Raw genomic sequence first — 15125 nt, 5'->3', positions numbered from 1 at the left:
CCGATGATCCTAGTGCCGAACGGACGGCACCTCCGTGTTCAACACACGTACAGCCCGGTGACGTCTCCTACGCCTTGATCCAGCAAGGGGAGAAGGAGAGGTTGGGGAAGACTCCATCCAGCAGCAGCACGACGGCGTGGTGGTGGTGGAGGAGCGCGGGACTCCAGCAGGGCTTCGCCAAGCAGTACGAGAGACGAGGAGGGAGAGGGGTAGGGCTGCGCCAACAGGGGAAGAATTCGTGTGTTGGGCTGCCTCTTAGCCTCCACTATATATAGGGGGAGAGGGAGGGCTGCGCCCCCACCTAGGGTTCCCCTAGGGGTGGCGGCAGCCCCAGATCCCATCTGGGGTGGCGGCCACAAGGGGAGAGGGGGAGGCGCACCTGAGGTGGGCCTTAGGGCCCATCTGCCCTAGGGTTTGCCCCCTTCCCCTCTTGGAGGCGCCTTGGGCCTTGGTGGGAGGCGCCCCAGCCCACCTAGGGGCTGGTCCCTTCCCACTATTGGCCCATGTAGGCCTCCGGGGCTGGTGGCCCCACCTGGTGGACCCCCGGACCCCTCCGGTGGTCCCGGTACACTACCGGTGATGCCCGGAACACTTCCGGTGGCCAAAACCATACTTCCTATATATTAATATTTACCTCCGGACCATTCCGGAACTCCTCGCGACGTTCGGGATCTCATCCGGGACTCCGAACAACATTCGGTAACCGCGTACATACTTTCCCTATAACCCTAGCGTCATCGAACCTTAAGTGTGTAGACCCTACGGGTTCGGGAGTCATGCAGACATGGCCGAGACAACTCTCCGGTCAATAACCAACAGCGGGATCTGGATACCCATGTTGGCTCCCACATGCTCCACGATGATCTCATCGGATGAACCACGATGTCAAGGACTTAATCAATCCCGTATACAATTCCCTTTGTCTAGCGGTACGATACTTGCCCGAGATTCGATCGTCGGTATCCTGATACCTTGTTCAATATCATTACCGGCAAGTCTCTTTACTCGTTCAGTAACACATCATCCCGTGATCAACTCTTTGATCACATTGTGCACATTATGATGATGTCCTACCGAGTGGGCCCAGAGATACCTCTCCGTTTACACGGAGTGACAAATCCCAGTCTCGATTCGTGCCAACCCAACAGATACTTTCGGAGATACCTGTAGTGTACCTTTATAGCCACCCAGTTACGTTGTGATGTTTGGCACACCCAAAGCACTCCTACGGTATCCGGGAGTTGCACAATCTCATGGTCTAAGGAAATGATACTTGACATTAGAAAAGCTTTAGCATACGAACTACACGATCTTTGTGCTAGGTTTAGGATTGGGTCTTGTCCATCACATCATTCTCCTAATGATGTGATCCCGTTATCAACGACATCCAATGTCCATGGTCAGGAAACCGTAACCATCTATTGATCAACGAGCTAGTCAACTAGAGGCTTACTAGGGACATGGTGTTGTCTATGTATCCACACATGTATCTGAGTTTCCTATCAATACAATTCTAGCATGGATAATAAACGATTATCATGAACAAGGAAATATAATAATAACCAATTTATTACTGCCTCTAGGGCATATTTCCAACAAATAGTTGGGTTTGCCCGGCTCCTATGTTTTGGTGCCTTACGTTCCGCTATATCGGCTAAGGTAGCACTAGGAGAACCACTGCGATTGTGCCCCAGTTGAGCTGGGTCGAGCACCTCAGTGGAGAAAGCTAAAACTGACTGTCATGATGAAGCGAGAGTTGGTCGCTGTTCGAGAGGTTTTTTCAAGTCCCTAAAGACTTATGCCGCTTAGGGCGAGGAGCCAGCTCTGTCCGGCCAAGGCGTGGATAGTGCCCCGAACTCGGTCTTCCGAATACCAGGGGCTTCGCCGAAATTTAAAATTATAGAATTCTATGGCTAAGTGAGAGTGTTCACGCATTATAGTCCGATTGCCTTGTTCGTTGGGCTGAGCGCCTCCCTTGAAGGACCCAAACATGGGGAAAAGAGTGCTCAGGTTTACCCCGAACACCCCAGCACTAGCGGCACGGGGGCAGAAGCCGACGACTCGCCATCTCTCAGAGTTGATAAACAGCCGCACAGAAGGTAATATTTTAAATTCCAACAGCATTGCTTAGCGCATATGAACAAGTTTTCAGCGCACAGGACAAAACGAGCAAGTTTCACTCAAAAATTACATCCCTAGAACATTCATCCGCCACAAGGCAGGCACCCTTCAGAACATCCTTATAGTAATTCTCAGGCTTGCGATGCACTTTCCCCGGTGGTGGCCCGTCCTTCACAAGCTTCTCAGCATCCAGCTTTCCCCAATGCACCTTAGCACGGGCAAGGGCCCTACGGGCACCTTCAATGCAGACGGAGCGCTTGATGACTTCGAGCCTTGGACAGGCCTCCACCAGCCGCCGCACCAGCCCGAAATAGCTCCCAGGCAGAGCCCCTCCAGGCCACAGCCGAACAATGAGGCCCTTCATGGCCTGTTCGGTCGCCTTGTGGAGCTCGACCAGTTGCTTCAACTGGTCGCTCAGGGGCACGGGGTGTCCGGCCTCAGCATACTGAGACCAGAACACCTTCTCTGTCGAGCTGCCCTCCTCGGCTCGATAGAATGCGGTGGCATCGCACACACTCCGCGGAAGATCTGCGAACGCTCCTGGAGAGCTCCGGGTTCAAGTAAGTAACAAGTAACTCACGTTTATGTGTTTGCTTTGCATAAAGAATGCCTTACCCGCCGCTATCTTCTTCACCTCATCCAACTCCTGGAGGGTCTTCTGGGATTCGGCCTTGGCAGACTTGGCATTTTTAATAGCCACCGCGAGCTCGGACTCTCGCGTCTTTGAGTCAAGCTCCAAACTCTCATGTTTTTCCATGAGAGCCTGGAGCTCTTGCCGTACCTTGCCAACCTCGGCCTCATACTTCTCCCGCTCGGTGCGCTCCGAGGCCGCCCTCTTCTCGGCCTTGACCAGCGCTTGCTTAAGGGTCGCCACCTCAGACGTGGCCCCTACAATAGCCATGATAATCCTGTCATTCTTTGCAATTGCACCTTTTTATATATATTTAAAAACAAGGTATTTCTTACCTTCATTGTCCTCGAGCTGCTTCTTGGCATGCCCGAGCTCTTGCTCGGACCGCTCGAGGTTCTGCTTTAGCGTGTCCACTTCCGCAGTCAGTGTGGCGGACGCAAGCAGAGAAGCCTGCATACGCATATTGACTCATTTTTTTAGACTCCTGCGAATTTATTTGATCCTCTATTCGGCTTTTCTTTCTGAACGCCAAACAGAGCATCAGGGGCTACTGTCTATGCGGTAATATTATTTACACATTCTTTACTTACCTCAAAGCCTGTTAAAAGGCTAGTACAAGCTTCAGTCAGTCCGCTCTTGGCGGACTGAACCTTCTGGACCACCGCACTCATAATAGTGCGGTGCTCCTCGTCGATGGAGGCGCCTTGGAGCGCCTCCAACATATTGTCCGGCGCCTCTGGTTGGATGGGGGCCACCGGCACGGTGGGCTTGCTCCTCTTGGAAGGAGGTCCCCCGCCGGACTCTGGAACCTTTGAAGGTTCCGGAGCGGTGTCCGGCCTAGAGCCGGACTTGGAGCCCTGGGGGGTCTCATCCCCTTTACTCCTGGATGTTGGGGAACGTAGCAGAAATTCAAAATTTTCCTACGTGTCACCAAGATCTATCTATGGAGAAACCAGCAACGAGGGGAAGGAGAGTGCATCTACATACCCTTGTAGATCGCTAAGCGGAAGCGTTCAAGAGAACGGGGTTGAAGGAGTCGTACTCGTCATGATCCAAATCACCGAAGATCCTAGTGCCGAACGGACGGCACCTCCGCGTTCAACACACGTACAGCCCGGTGACGTCTCCCATGCCTTGATCCAGCAAGGAGAGAGGGAGAGGTTGAGGAAGACTCCATCCAGCAGCAGCACAACGGCGTGGTGGTGGTGGAGGAGTGTGGTACTCCAGCAGGGCTTCGCCAAGCACCGCAAGAGACGAGGAGGGAGAGGGGTAGGGCTGCGCCAAGAAGGAGAGGAACTCGTGTGTCTTGCAGCCTCCAATACCTCAAGTATATATAGGGGAAGGGGAGGGGCTGCGCCCCACCTAGGGTTCCCTCCCTAGGGGTGGCGGCAGCCCCCAGATCCCATCTGGGTGGCGGCCACAAGGGGGAGAGGGGGAGGCGCACCTGGGGTGGGCCTTAGGGCCCATCTGCCCTAGGGTTTGCCCCCCTTCCCTCTTGGAGGCGCCTTGGGCCTTGGTGGGGGGCGCACCAGCCCACCTGGGGCTGGTCCCCTCCCACACTTGGCCCATGCAGCCCTCCGGGGCTGGTGGCCCCACTTGGTGGACCCCCGGGACCCTCCCGATGGTCCCGGTACGTTACCGATAAACCCCGAAACTTTTCCGGCGACCAAAACAGGACTTCCCATATATAAATCTTTACCTCCGGACCATTCCGGAACTCCTCGTGACGTCCGGGATCTCATTCGGGACTCCGAACAACATTCGGTAACCACGTATATCTATTCCTTATAACCCTAGCGTCATCGAACCTTAAGTGTGTAGACCCTACGGGTTCGGGAACCATGCAGACATGACCGAGACGTTCTCCGGTTAATAACTAACAGCGGGATCTGGATACCCATGTTGGTTCCCACATGTTCCACGATGATCTCATCGGATGAACCACGATGTCGAAGATTCGATCAATTCCGTATACAATTCCCTTTGTCTAGCGGTATTGTACTTGCCCGAGATTCGATCGTCGGTATCCCGATACCTTGTTCAATCTCGTTACCGGCAAGTCTCTTTACTCATTCCGTAACACATCATCCCGTGATCAACTCCTTGATCACATTGTGCACATTATGATGATGTCTTACCGAGTGGGCCCAGAGATACCTCTCCGTCACACGGAGTGACAAATCCCAGTCTCGATTCGTGCCAACCCAACAGACACTTTCAGAGATACCTGTAGTGCACCTTTATAGCCACCCAGTTACGTTGTGACGTTTGGCACACCCAAAGCACTCCTATGGTATCCGGGAGTTGCACAATCTCATGGTCTATGGAAATGATACTTGACATTAGAAAAGCTTTAGCAAACGAACTACACGATCTTGTGCTAGGCTTAGGATTGGGTCTTGTCCATCACATCATTCTCCTAATGATGTGATCCCGTTATCAACGACATCCAATGTCCATGGTCAGGAAACCTTAACCATCTATTGATCAATGATCCAGTCAACTAGAGGCTTACTAGGGACATGGTGTTGTCTATGTATCCACACATGTATCTGAGTTTCCTATCAATACAACTCTAGCATGGATAATAAACGATTATCATGAACAAGGAAATATAATAATAACCAATTTATTAGTGCCTCTAGGGCATCCAACACTGGAGTCCGGGAGGTCTCCTTGCGGCGCCTCCAGGACCACCTCTTCCCGGCTTGGAACCTGTTGGGACAACACTTCGGTGTCGTCCGTAGGGCGGGGGGAGGAAGCCGTCGGAAGCGAGTTCACATCCGACGAGTCCAGTGAGCCGCTCGACAACGCGTCGAGCCAGTCTTTGGGTGGGCTGCATTAACATATTCGACATAAGGGAAAGCTGTGCAATAAATGAATACTATGAATTACTCTGGTATCCGGATACTTACGATTTTGCCAGGGGCTTGGCCCTGGGCGGCCACTCCTCTACGCCGTCGTCGGCGTCGGTGGAGTAGTCCGGAGGAAGGGTTTTCCCCTTCTTGGACCCTCCGGCCTTCCCAGAGAGGGCGGCCTTCCTTTTCTTCTCTCCTCCCGCTGGAGGGGGAGAGGTCTCTTCTTCTTCCTCCTCGTCTTCACGGGAGGAATGCGCCTCGGAACCATCGGATGATGGATCCGACACCTCCTGGCGCCGGGCACTCTTTCGAGTCCCCTGGCCTTTTTCGCTGCCTTCTTCTCCGGCACCACGTAGGGTGCCGGAACCAGCAGCTTCGCCAAGCGAGCGTCCGCTGGGCCTTCGAGCAAAGGAGCCGGACAGTTGATCTGTCCGGACGTCACCTACTAGTCCTGTCAAAGGTAAGGGAGCTTAGATCCCGCATGGAGTCAAACTATGAAAAACTGATACCTTGTAAAAGGAAAAAAACAGCTTACCGCATGAGCGTGAAGCTGCGTACTGAATCCGCGATCCTCGGTAGCGGATGCGGGGGCCTCGGCGCCCTTGAAAAGCACCTTCCAGGCGTCTTCGTACGTCGTGTCGAAGAGCCTGCTCAGAGTTTGGTGCCGCGCCGGGTCGAACTCCCACAGGTTGAAAGCCCGTTGTTGACACGGGAGGATCAGGCGGATGAGCATAACCTGGACAACGTTGACAAGTTTGAGCTTCTTGTCCAACAGGGTTTGGATGCATGTTTGGAGTCCGGTCAGCTCTCCTTTTTTACCCCACGACAGGCCCGTCTCCTTCCAGGAGGTAAGCCGCGTAGGGGGTCCAGATCGAAACACGGGGGCTGCGACCCATTCGGGGTCGCGCGGCTCGGTGATGTAAAACCACCCCGATTGCCACCCCTTCAGGGTCTCCACAAAGGAGCCCTCGAGCCATAAGACATTGGCCATCTTGCCCACCATGGCGCCTCCGCACTCCGCCTTGTTGCCGCGCACCACCTTCGGCTTGACGTTGAAAGTCTTGAGCCATAGGCTGAAATGGGGGCGGATGCGGAGGAAAGCCTCGCACACGACGATAAACGCCGAGATGTTGAGGACAAAATTCGGGGCCAGATCATGGAAATCCAGGCCATAGTAGAACATGAGCCCCCGGACAAATGGGTGAAGAGGGAAGCCCAGTCCACGGAGGAAATGGGGGAGGAACACCACCCTCTCATGGGGCCTAGGGGTGGGGATGAGCTGCCCCTTCTCGGGAAGCCGGTACGCAATGTCGTTAGACAAGTATCCGTCCTTCCTCAGTTTTTTGATGTGTCCCTCCGTGACGGAGGAGACCATCCACTTGCCTCCCGCTCCGGACATGGTTGGAGAAGGTTGAGGTGGGGAGTGCGGACTTGGGCGCTGGAGCTCGGCTGCGCAAGAATGGATAGGCGAAGGATGAAGAAGGCATAGGTGAAAAGGTGGATCCTTATCCCCTTATATGGGTGGACGCAACTACATGTCCCCACCAGCCTGGTAAAACTCGCTTATCTCGAAGCGCCGTGATCAATGGCGCGGTTGGGTTACCCACGCCCGTATTGATGAGAATCCCGGGATAAGGGGACACGATCTCTGCTTTAACAAGACGTGCCAAGGAAACCGCCTCGCATGACGCGCTGAGGTGGGATAATGAAACGACTTGGATAAAGGCTTGGCCGTGGTGTGTCATGCTACGGAATACGTCAGCAGATTAGATTGGTGTAAATATTATTCTCTCTATGGCAATATGTGGAAACTTATTTTGCAGAGCCGGACACTATCTTTGTGTTCAAAATCTTCTATGAAGTACTTGGAGGAGGAACCCGCCTTGCAATGCCGAAGACAATCTGCGCGCCGGACTCGTCGTCATTGAAGCCTGGTTCAGGGGCTACTGAGGGAGTCCTGGATTAGGGGGTGTTCGGATAGCCGGACTATACCTTCAGCCGGACTCCTGGACCATGAAGATACAAGATTAAAGACTCTGTCCCGTGTCCGGAAGGGACTTTCCTTGGCGTGGAAGGCAAGCTTGGCGATACGGATATGTAGATCTCCTACCATTGTAACCGACTTTGTGTAACCCTAACCCTCTCCGGTGTCTATATAAACCGGAGGGTTTTAGTCCGTAGGACAACATACACAACAACAATCATACCATAGGCTAGCTTCTAGGGTTTAGCCTCCTCGATCTCGTGGTAGATCTACTCTTGTACTACCCATATCATGAATATTAATCAAGCAGGACGTAGGGTTTACCTCCATCGAGAGGGCCCGAACCTGGGTAAAACTTCGTGTGCCTTGCCTCCTGTTACCATCCGTCCTAGACGCACAGTTTGGGACCCCCTACCCGAGATCCGCCGGTTTTGACACCGACAACAACAATCCATGAGCAAGCATACGTGGAGAAGAGGGAAAATCAAGGGTACAACCCCCCCCCCCCCCAAGGCAAGGCTTTCGAGAAGAAGACCGAAAGGCCTCCCAACAAATCGGCATCAAGGGAAAGAAGCCTCGTGGAATATCATAGACGTTGGAAATAATGAAGACCTAAACCCTAGTATGAAAGAAAAAACTATTACCAGTACAGAAAAGTTACTGAAGTGTGGGAACTATAAATGAAAACATGAGGAAATTCAAAATGAGAATATAAACAACATAAATGTAATGCAAATGAGGGAATTAGAGAATATCACACACAATCAATACACATTTGTGAAAATTAAAGTTTCTTAATCATTCATTATTGTTCCTAAGTCACTGGTAGTTTTTTTTTAATTCGAAGTTCTGGGGGAAACTGATGAACTAGCATTTTCTTTTCTACGATTTTCCAATTACATTTATATCAATATTCTCTAAAAATACTTCTGTTTTCCTTGTTTTGGTGGGGCAAATCGTTTGTTAAGAAATGTGTTTTACCTTGATTTTCTGAGCTTTGTTGTCCTGACTGCCACGTATGCAGCACCACATCATCGTCATACTCCCTCAGTTCAGGTTTATAAGGCACACACGTATTTTAAGAAAAATACTTTGACCGCAAATTTGATCAATAAAGCACTCCTACCATGGCCACATCATCGGGCATACTCCCTCAATTTGGGTTTATAAGCCAAATTTTGTGAAGTTTGAGCAACTATATAGAAAAATATATGAACATTTACAATACCAAATGTTTGTGTCAAAGTTCATAAAGTTTGACTTAAGAAAAAACTAATAACTGTAAAATATATGAACATTTATAAGCCAAACTGTGTGAAGTTTGCCATCGTACCCTCGCCCAGGAGGTCGTCGCTGCCCTCACGCTTGATTCGTCTGCAAAAGACCTTTCCTTTGTGATCGAACGATTGCAATAAGGGCCAAGTTACAAATCTGGGATGTGGTGGAGTGGTTGTTTGGGAGCCGTTCGATCGAAAACAGATCTGACTGCCATGGAGGCAGTGGAGAGTGGACGCGTGTGAAGAGATCAGTCGGGTGTGTCATAGCATTTTCCGAATAAAAAGAAAGAAAATCCTTTGGCGGATCCAAATCTGAATTCTTCTTTGTCCTTGACGTAGAAAACGCCGGAACCACACATATATGTTGTTGTTACCGGCCCCACGGAACCTACTTGCCGACCTTTAATGACAGATACAGCAGTCCCGATCTAGCGGTCGATCAAGTCTGCATTTCTACGCCATTCCTCTGCAAATGTCCGTGTCAGTCAGCGCCTCGCGAATCGCGAGCGAGTGTGTATGCACGAGGCTTGGAAACTTCGCACCCGGACCAACCGGGAACAAGATTGATACTCCTAGATGGCACGTGCTTAACCACTTGATTCTAGACGCATCTCACGAGCGTGATTCCCCGCAGCTGCGCCACGAGCTCGGGGAAGACTCCGGCGGTGAAGTCAAGCGCGCAGAATAGTAGCCGGACACGGACCCGGCAGCTGCCAATCATATACGGCGATTCGGCATTGCGCCGGCTGCACTAGCTCTAAGCTGAGCGCGCCACGGTCCTCTCTCTTCGCTGGCGCCGTGGCTGGCATGGACAATCTGCGCTCCCTTCTCGCGGCTCTCCTCCTCGTGTGCTTCGGCTTCGGTGCCGGCGTCCTGGGCGATGGCGATGGCGAGCAGTTCGTCTACTCCGGCTTCGCGGGCGCGAACGCCACCCTGGCCCTGGACGGCACGGCCCTCGTCCAGCCGAGCGGGCTCCTGGAGCTGACCAACGGCACGGCCCAGCTCTCGAGCCACGCGGTTCACCGGACGCCGCTGCGCCTGCGGAGGTCCCCGGGGGACGCCGTGCGCTCCTTCTCGGCGTCCTTCGTGTTCGGCATCATCCCCCCGTACTCCGAACTCAGCGGCCACGGCATCGTCTTCTTCGTCGGCAAGGACAACTTCTCGGCCGCGCTGCCGAGCCAGTACCTGGGCCTCCTCAACAGCGCCAACAACGGCAACGCCACCAACCAAATCTTCGGCGTAGAGCTCGACACCATCCAGAGCACGGAGTTCAACGACACCAACGACAACCACGTCGGCATCGACGTCAACAGCCTCAAGTCCGTGGCAGCGCACTCGGCCGGCTACTACGACGACGAGACCGGCGCGTTCAATGAGCTGCTCCTGATCAGCGGCAAGGCGATGCAGGTCTGGGTGGACTACGAGAGCGACTCCACGCAGATCAGCGTGTTCCTGGCGCCTCTGAAGAATGGAGCCAAGCCTTCGACGCCCCTGGTGTCAGCCAAGAGCAACCTGTCGAAGGTGCTCGTGGAGCCGGCGTACGCCGGCTTCTCGTCGTCGACGGGCACGGTCAGGTCCCGCCACTACCTTCTCGGCTGGAGCTTCGCCATGGACGGCCCTGCACCTCCCATCGACATCGGCAGCCTGCCGAAGCTGCCGTTCGTGGGCGCCAAGCCGCGGTCTAAGGTGCCGGACATCGTCCTGCCGATCGCCACCGCGGCGTTCGTCCTCGGCGTGGTGGCCGTGGTGATCCTGCTCGTCCGGCGGCGGTCCAGGTACGCGGAGGTGCGGGAGGAGTGGGAGGTGGAGTTCGGGCCGCACAGGTTCACGTACAAGGACCTGTTCCGCGCCACGGAAGGGTTCAAGAACAAGACGCTGCTGGGGTTCGGCGGCTTCGGGAGGGTGTACAAGGGGGCGCTCCCCAAGTCGAAGCTGGAGGTGGCGGTGAAGAAGGTGTCGCACGAGTCGAGGCAGGGCATCAAGGAGTTCGTGGCGGAGGTGGTCACCATCGGCCGCCTCCGGCACCGCAACCTCGTGCAGCTGCTCGGCTACTGCCGCCGGAAGGGGGAGCTCCTCCTGGTGTACGACTACATGTCCAACGGCAGCCTCGACAAGTACCTGTACTCCGGCAGCAAGGAGAAGCCGGCGCTGGACTGGGCGCAGAGGTTCCGGATCATCAAGGGCGTCGCGTCGGGCCTCCTGTACATCCACGAGGACTTCGAGCAGGTCATCATCCACCGGGACATCAAGGCCAGCAACGTGCTCCTCGACGCCGACATGAACGGGCGGCTGGGCGACTTCGGCCTGGCGCGGCTGTACGACCACGGCGCCGACCCGCAGACGACGCACGTGGTGGGCACCATGGGGTACCTGGCCCCCGAGCTGGCGCGGACGGGGAAGGCGTCCCCTCTCACCGACGTGTTCGCCTTCGGCGCCTTCATCCTCGAGGTGGCCTGCGGCCGGAGGCCCGTGGAGCAGGCCATGAACGACAGCCGGCTCATGCTGGTGGACTGGGTGCTCGAGCACTGGCAGAAGGAGTCGCTCCTCGAGGTGGTCGACGCGAGGCTCGACGGCAACTACGACGCCGGCGAGGTGGTCCTGGCGCTGAAGCTGGGGTTGATGTGCTCGCACCCCATGCCCGGCGCGAGGCCTAGCATGCGGCAGGTGATGCAGTACCTCGAGGGTGACATGCCGATCCCCGAGCTGACGCCCACGCAGATGAGCTTCAGTATGCTGGCCCTGATGCAGAGCCAAGGGTTCGACTCTTTCGTCTTGTCGGCGACGTCGGATCCGTCGTCCGCCACGAATACGATGATGACCATGGGCACAATCAGTGGACTCTCCGGAGGGAGATGACATAGTTTTCAATTTCAAGGACTCGTGAGTTGTGCTGTGCAGATGTTGATCAGGTGTCACGACTAGTATTGGTAGAGCTATAATAACCCTGTTCTGTGTGTAGTCCTACTACTTTGGTATAGTTTCCCTGAGATCCTCGTATCATACATGTACTGTATAAGCCCAGAAAATAAGTTGATATTCATTCTATTGTTTCATGGCTTCTTAGGCAGATTTTTTACTTGCCCCTGTTTCTCTATCTCTATCTCTATTACTAATAAAACAATCCAACATTATCTTTTCTACGTGCACCCAAGCAAACGTCAGTGGACACATTACCACCACAGGATTAAGCCCAGACGACTTAATCTGACAGCCATCATTAATCTAATCGAGATTTGATGTATGCTTAGCAATTATCTAAGCTGACCATACTCCACCAGACTGAAAACCACCGCGTCCGCAACCAAGGAATAAATTGATTCGCGTGATTTGTGGCCTGCATGCAGCGGCGTTATTTTTTTATCATGGATTGGTTCGGTCTGCTCAAGTATTAATGACGAATTAAAAGGGATGATTACGTACCATGCAAAAAAAGAGAGAGAAGATTAGATGAAGAGAAGAGATAATGAACGCATGGGGCATGCACTGGCGTATTAAAAGAAATAATTAGATTTTGAGTAGTATTAGGAAAGAGCGAGGCGGATGCATGTGATTACGAGCTGATTAATTATGCTGACGGTTTGTATTCCTGAATTATCTGAGGATCACGAATAGACTAATAAACCTGACTGGAGGAGTGCTAAAATTACGGGTCTGCTATTCATGTTACGTTGTGCAAAAATCACGGATCTGCTGTTCACGTCACTATTCGAGGAAAATGACTCCTCTAAGCGCACGAGCGATAGGGTTTCACCGACACCGACGTCCCTTGTGCTGCTCCTCGCGCTGCATCTCCTCCCCGCGCGACTCTCTGGCCCTCCAGGCCTTCAAGTCTACCTTTATCTGCCCTTGCTCGCCGTCTCCTATCCTAAGCCACGGTTCTCCCCCGATGTATCGATGTCGTTGGCTGTCGATTCTGCCATTTTGTTCCTGCTATTTTGTGGGTAGGTGCTCCTCCCCTCGCCGGCGGGCGGCCTCCATCGTCAATCGGCTGTTAGTGCTGGTGATCAGCTGCATGCATCCAATGGAGAAGGAACGACGCAACCATTCATGTTCTGGAACACGTGTAGCAATAATCCACCCTAAAACCAGTCGAATATGAATGCAACCCTCCAGGTACATTTTTTTGTCTCTCTCTAATATTTTTCTCTCACACAATGACATATCTGCACCTTCGGTCCTTTCTTGCTGCTAATCTTTTTTCCGAGGCGAGCGCCCATGCAGTACGAGACTCAGTTGAACGATGACCATTGTCCAGAAGCGTTTGATTTTCTTTGTACTTTTTGGTGACTGGATACAAATTTGATATTATTACCAAACTCATTTCATTGTTTGCTTGCAGTTTACGTATTGGATTTGCCATGCAAAACATTCTATCTAGGCGACATTTTTTTCCGGGAATAGGCAACATCTTTTTGTTCAAGATGTACGTAGATGTTTTCTACCGTTTTCCACTTCCCTATATGAAATATGTTGCATACATCATCCCTAGCAGGATTAGGCAGAGAGCAGCGTATATCTCTACTGTGATTTTTGTATTACCTTGTTCTTTTGGGCACCATCAATAAAGAGTACAGCAGCCCAAGAATATTACTGTTTTTTGAAACGCTGGTATCAGCTCATTGACTATATTTTGTACCTCCTCTTTCACTGCTATCGAATATTTAGATTGTCATTAACTAATGCCCACACCATCGTAATCTATGAGCAGACTCACCCAGGTGATTATTTCCTATATGCTCTAGCCCCTTTAGTCCATGTATTTGTATCATCCAGTGCGGCTAAGTATATCTAGCAAATGAGTGGGACTGGGTTATTGAAGACGGTCGAAGAAGCACATCCACCTTACACCTCCGCTCCGGCTGCCTTGGCTATCTTGTGAAGTATGGGTTTGTATCCTTGTAAGACTTCTTTCTATATTGCTTTTCTTGCTTTGAGTTTTGTGGTGTCCATCCCGCATGGTATCAGATGCCGCTAGAAAAAATAAATGTCGCTCCATGCTTGAAAACGTTGGTATCAAGAAGCTCAATTAGGACATAAAATAACATGTTAATCAGTCATGCGTTGCATGTGCATGCTTACTAGTGAGGCAAGTCAACTTTTTTCCTTAGGCTGAATTTTTGAATTGCCCCGTTTGGCGTAAGTTGATTTTCCTATTGGACTTGAAGCCCGCTACACATTGCTCATTCTTTTGTTTGTATGGGTTTTTTTGCCTTTGCCTTTGCTTTTATTTTTAGTCGATCTTGTAAGTGCATCTAGTGCCACCCCTAATTGATTTTGTAGTATTGACGACAAACTTGGTTGATGACTAATGTGTTTGTGAGAATTGCAAGATAACACAGGTAGTAGTCCCTCATTGATTCGGTTTACCTACCAGAGATGACGCCTAAAAATGTGTGAAGATATTGAAAACAATGGTGGTCTGTGAAGAGATTCACATTGAAGACTACTCCCTCCGTCCGGTGAAGAGTGTACATCTAGCTTTAAAATTTGTCCACAAAAGAGTGTACATGTATCTTCCCAATGCACTTTAAAGTGGGAAAAAAATACTTCTCTCTCATCACAGGGTAATCAAGACCTATAGCAATCCACACATGTTCTTCTTAATTTCTACATGCACTTAGCTCATTGGGGTTGGCTAATTAAAGAGAAAAGAGGTGGTGGCTTGCATCTTTTCAATGCATTTTTTACTCAACTCCATAATTTGTCCTAAATTTTTTAGATGTACACTCTTCACCGGACGGAGGGAGTTTGACGCGAGAAGACATCGTATGAAGACTATGGAGTGCAAAGACATAGTTGTTTCGTAGTTTCCTTTTCTTCTTTGTTGAGTCATACGAACCACCGTACTGTTAACTGGGGTCTAAGTGAACAAAGTCAGAGTGACTGAAGTGATGCTCAACCAAATTCTATGTCTTCGAGCGAAAACAATGAGAGCAAATCTTATCCAGAGCTGGATGAGTCAGCTTTACTTGTAGCCCAAGTCAAGCTACCGCGTGCGTTTGAAATCTGACCGTTGGACACGTGTCAGTTCCTTAATGACCCAGGGTCATTTCGGACAAATCAGGTCGGGTTGCCTCCTGGCTATAAATAGCCCATCCCCTACATCATAAATTGGTGGCTGCTCAGAGTTAGTGCACGGGTTTTGTCGTTTGAGAGCAACCCACCTCCGAAACATTTGAGAGAGAAATCCTTGCGAGGACAAAGCCCTAAACACCCAGAGCCAAAAGGTGTTAGGCATCACTGAAGTCTTTCTG

At 51.8% G+C, this 15125-nt stretch overlaps 1 pseudogene; it reads left to right on the top strand.

The window, feature by feature from the left end:
• Positions 1-9481: 9481 nt before the first annotated feature.
• Positions 9482-11924, top strand: LOC125510712 (L-type lectin-domain containing receptor kinase SIT2 pseudogene; annotated as a pseudogene).
• Positions 11925-15125: the final 3201 nt, after the last annotated feature.

This window comes from Triticum urartu, chromosome 5A (assembly GCF_056163025.1).
Source record: "Triticum urartu cultivar PI428250 chromosome 5A, HENAU_Tu73, whole genome shotgun sequence".
NCBI classification, from domain to species: domain Eukaryota; kingdom Viridiplantae; phylum Streptophyta; class Magnoliopsida; order Poales; family Poaceae; genus Triticum; species Triticum urartu.
Note: the sequence above shows the minus strand (reverse complement) of the source record. Positions and strands in the feature narration are given on the sequence as shown.